Here is a 5,362-nt window from a genome sequence, read left to right on the forward strand (position 1 = left end):
AAATCCTAATGATCAGGCAAAAGTTATCTGTAAGAAGTGCGCAAAGACCTTTAGCCGAGGGAAAAATCTGAGAAATTTGAATACCAGTTGCATGCTTAGACATTTAACCACCATGCACTTGCAAGCGTGGACGGACTACCAAACCTCACGTACCACATGTGCACCTGCTCCGAATGAAGGTAGACAGCAACGCTACATCGCTTCCCCCACTGTAAGCTCACCGGTTAGCACACCACCAGCAGCAAATGTCGAGGTGTCATCGCAAGGGCAAAGCAGTCATGGAATCACAATGTTATTGCTACGAAAGACTGAATCTATGCCATCAGCAACACCACCAATACCATCACCATCACCAACCCTCTCTCAGTCCGCCATGTCCACCGCTAGTTCCACCATATGCAGCTCTCAAGTCCAGCTCACCCTACCAGAGACACTGAGTAGGACAAGAAAGTACTCATCCTCTCATCTGCGTACACTGGCTTTGAACGCCCACATTGCCAAACTAATCTCGTTAGAGATGATGCCCTACCGGTTGGTTGAAAGCAAAGCTTTCCGCGAGCTCATGGCCTACGCAGTACCACGCTATGACCTACCCAGTCGGCACTTCTTTTCACGAAAAGCCACCCCAGCCCTCCAGGTGCATGTGAAAGACCGCATTGTCCATGCACTCAAGCAATCAGTGAATGGAAAGGTGCACCTCACAACAGATGCATAGTCCAGTAGGCATGGCCAGGGCCGTTACGTGTCCATCACTGCGCACTGGGTTAATGTGGTGGATGCAGGGTCCACAGGGGACAGCGGCGGTGGGACAGTGCTGCCTAGCCCACGGTATAGGAAACAGTTGGCTGTAGGCATTCGACCCTCCTCCTCCTCAGAAGCGAAAGCTCGTCCACAGAGTGCAGTCGCACAAGCACTCCATCCGCAGCTGCCAGTGTTGCACACGAGGTGTCCCACTATCGAACAGCTAGTGGTAAGCGTCAGCAGGCTGTGTTGAAGATGATGTGTTTGGGCGACAACAGACACACCGCGGAGGTACTGGCTGACTACTTGCAGCGACAGACTTAGTCATGGCTGGACAGTCTACATTTTGAGGCAGGCAAGGTAGTTAGTGATAACAGCCGGAGTTTTGTAGCAGCCATAGCCCTTTCAAAACTCAGACACATACCTTGCCTGGTTCACACCTTGAACCTGGTGGTGCAGTGCTTCCTCAATAATTATCCGGAGTTAACACCCCTGCCCCATAAGGTGCGAAGACTGCGATCGCACATCCACCGGTCGCCCGTACACTCCAGTCGTATGCAGAAGCTGCAGCGGTTGCTCCACCTTCCCAAGCACCGCCTAATTATCGACGTTGCAACAAGGTGGAACTCCACCCTGCACATGGTTCAGAGGCTGTGCGAACAGGCAGGCTGTAATTCGTTTGTGGGAGGATACACGGGCAGCCAGTTTGCAGGCAGACATGGAGTTGTCTGGTGTGCAGTGGTCGAAGCTTAAAGACCTCTGTAAAGTCCTTCAGTGTTTTGAGGAATGCACACGGCTGGTAAGCGCAGACAACGCCATCATAAGCATGAGCATCCCACTTATGTGTCTGCTCATGCAAACTTTGACGCACATTAAGGAGCAGGCGTCTGCAGCCTAGGAGGAAGAGGCGGAGGGACAGTCAGCCATTGTCTGTTCAGGGAAGTCTCGTGGACGAGGTGGAGGAGGAAGAGGAGGAGGAGGAGGATGGGGATGATTATTTTGGAGAGGAGGATGCTTCTCAGGGGGCAAGAAAAAATGTTGGCGTTGGTGTGGATTTGCCAGAAAGTGCTCCTCCACCCAGCACTCGCAGTGCATCATTGACACCTGGAATATTGGCCCAAATGTCTGATTATGCCTTGCAGATCCTAAAAAGGGACCCCCGCATTGCCAAAATGATGAACAATGATGACTACTGGTTGGCCAGCATCCTGGATCCACACTATAAAAGAAAATTCCAAAGCATCATGCCACAGGAGAACCTAGAGCTAATATTGGCTAACAAAAAAGCAACTCTGGTAAACCGTTTGAGGCATTCCCAGCATACAGCGGCGGTGATGTTTTTCCAACGAGCCGTAGGGGGCAACATGGAAGAGGTGTTCATGGTGCACACAGCCGAAGTGGCGTTGGGCACAGGGGTTTCATGACCATGTTGTGGACTGATTTTTCAAGTACCGCTCACACGACTTGTAATACTACATCGATCAAAAGTGACAGGAGACAGCAGTTGTCAACTATGGTAACAAACTACTTCTCCTCCCATATCGATGATCTCCCTCACCGGTCATTCCCCTTTGACTATTGGGCCAGTAAATTTGACACCTGGCCTGAATTGGCACAATATGCCTTACAGGAGCTCGCTTGCCCTGCTGCTAGTGTGTTATCTGAACGAGTCTTCAGTGCTGCTGGATCAATCCTGACAGAAAAAAGGACCCGTCTGTCGACCCAAAATGTTGATGATCTAACCTTCATTAAAATGAACCATACATGGGTTTCAAAGGATTTTGTCCCACCCTCTCCTGCTGACACGTAGGTTGCCAGAAAAATGGCTTGCTTTTGTCCTCCTCTTCCACGGACTTCTCCAATTACTCCATTTTCAGCTGCTGAATGTCCAACATCAACATATGCCAATTTTTCCACCTCCCTAACTGGGCTGCCTCCTCCCCCAGGGCCGGGGTCACCACCTGGCGCACGCACCCGTGTGAGTGCCGTTGCCCTGGAAAGGTGGGTGGACACACTCTTTGGCAACGGCACTAGCACCAGGTCCCTCATAGTAGAATCAAGTGTCTCTGATGGTGGGGGTGCACACCCGCCGTCAGACACACCGGCGTACTATGAGGGGCCCTGTGTCAGTACCGCCGCCCACGAGTGGGCCCCCCCTGCTTGCTCTGGGCACCAGCACTTGCAATACTTACCTCTCCCTGCTCCACCACTATGTAGTCTGGCCTGTTAAATACATCACTGGGACTGCCAATACAAATTTGGTGAAATGATAGATTATGGTTAAGACGTAGCTATGCCCTGTCCTGCTGGGCTCTATCTTCAGATGATCAATGGCTTCCATTTGTTATGGACGTCGACTCACAATGAGATGCAGTGGTGGTTGGTTTATCATCAGCTTACACGGTTTTCCGACTCACAGACGTGTGACATTCCTGCCCACATCTTTAAATGTGTCATCTCATGCCAATCCAATAGAATCGCCTACGGCCTGTGGCTTCTGTCTTTTGCACTCCAGTTACCTGACAGATCATGATAGGCAGTGAGGACAATGTTTACATCTGTCCCTGTGATCACAATTTGATGGAGATGAGTAACAGTGATGGGTTCCACGGTACTGCGATACAGCAAACCTTTCTCCACAAGAACTGTTTTCGCTGTCTCCACAGACAAAGTAATTGAGGGTCAGCATCGCCTCTGAGAATTCTCCCGGGAGTTTTTACCGTGATTAGTAATTCCAAAATTTCTGCAATCAGTCGACTTTCCGTCTGTACTTGTATCCATCTCGTTTCCTCTTGCGGAGAGTCTGGACTGTCTTACTGAGACTGAAATATATATGAAGATTGAAAAATACCCCAACAGTGTATACTGGTGTACGCTTCGAATACATAACCCTTTTTCTACTTTTTAGATTCTTGTCTAATCCATACTGAGGCTGTGAGTGTCTTTGTCGGACTCCGGAAATATACATGCAGATTTTTAATGTTTAAACTATGCTATATATATCTGCTATCCAGTGATACTTTACCCTTTCTCAACTTTGTACAATCACGTCGAATCCATACTGGGCCTGAGACCGTCTGAGTCTGCCTCCTGATATATAGACATAGGTTTTTAATGTTTAAACTATGCTATATATACCTGTTATCCGGTGATACTGTACCCTTTCTCAACTTTCTACAATGTTGTCAAATCCATACTGGGCCAGAGAATGTCTGAGTCTGCCTCCTGATTAGAGAGGAGCGGTGTTCGAGTCGAGCTGTTCGCCAAGCTAAAATTCCAGCTGTTTTGGGAGGTGTTCGAGCCGTTCGTCGAACTCAAACACTTTGCTTAAAATTCGGCTTTTCGAGGTTCCGTTCGAGAACGGTTCGTTCACCAAAAGTGTAACTTCATTTTCACATTGATAATGGTTTTCAATGTTAATAGACTGTTTCATAGCATAGTAGCGGTGTGTGGTAGCAAGCGGTGTAGTATACCTGTCAAGGAGCTACACCTTGTGTGTTTCTAATTATTTTTTACCGCATCTTGTCCAGAAAATCCTTTTGGGCCTTGTAGCACTGTCTGCTACTCAGCAGAGGAGCCCACCAGTGAACCAAGCTATGCCGCCTGTTTATGTAAGAACTGCGTGCTACTCAGCATAGGAGCCCAGCTGTTAAGCAAGTTACAGCACCTGTGGTTTGGACACTTAATTTTTTCTTTTTTTCTGGAATGCCGGTTAGGCCTAATTCCGGAATTCCGGTTGACCTGCACTTACTGGGAAATCCTCGTTCGCGGGGAAGAATTGTTATCCCAGATCCCCATCACTAACGGGGTTCAGCGGTTTATCTGCACCTGTAAGCGACAGACACTGGACCTTTCAGTGTAGTGCACATGCAGCCCCGGACATGTAAGGGCATGACAGACCTGTTATTGATCGATCTCGCGTGCCAGAGCCTCGCGTATCCCTCTAGTAAGCTTGACGCGTACCGCGGGGACATGCCGGAGTCTCGTTCGTTAACAGAATTAAGCTGACAAATTGCTAGCACAACTAAAAACGGACATCCACCACCACCCACAGAATCAACAAAGCAATCTGTCAATCTTTTCTGTCGCTGGCATGGTTGAGATTTCCCGGGTGGAGTCGAATTAAGCCGCAGGCTCCACTCCTGGTGGTGCCCTTCTGGACATTCCTTTAAGGTTCAGCTTTGCAACCATACTGCCCCTGGAAACCAAACACTTTGCCTTCATGGACGCTGTTCGGAGGTTCGTGGGAATAACGCCGCCCGATCAGCAGTTGGCCTAATTTATGGTGGGAAGTCCGACGATATATGATCGTCTTCGATTTCAGATTTTTACTGTTCTTTGGTATTTTACATTTTTATTCCAGCCTTTCTTGACTTCATAAGGGCATGACATGCCTATATCTGTGTCTCCTCCTCCTCCTTTTACTCCTCCACCTCTTTTCTATATGTAGTTGCCGTTTTCCTTATGTTATTTTTGTATTCTGAGCATTTTGTCTGCTTTGGGACACCTTTTAAGGTGTTTTGTAATTGTTTTCTATGTGTTTGTATGTGTTTGTGTTTGCCTGCCATTGTTTTCAATGGTGTTCGACGTTGACGAACTTTCCTCGTGTTCAATGAACCAA

Source organism: Dendrobates tinctorius, unplaced genomic scaffold (genome assembly GCF_039654945.1).
Source record: "Dendrobates tinctorius isolate UK_male_01 unplaced genomic scaffold, ASM3965494v1 ptg000293l, whole genome shotgun sequence".
NCBI lineage: Eukaryota > Metazoa > Chordata > Amphibia > Anura > Dendrobatidae > Dendrobates > Dendrobates tinctorius.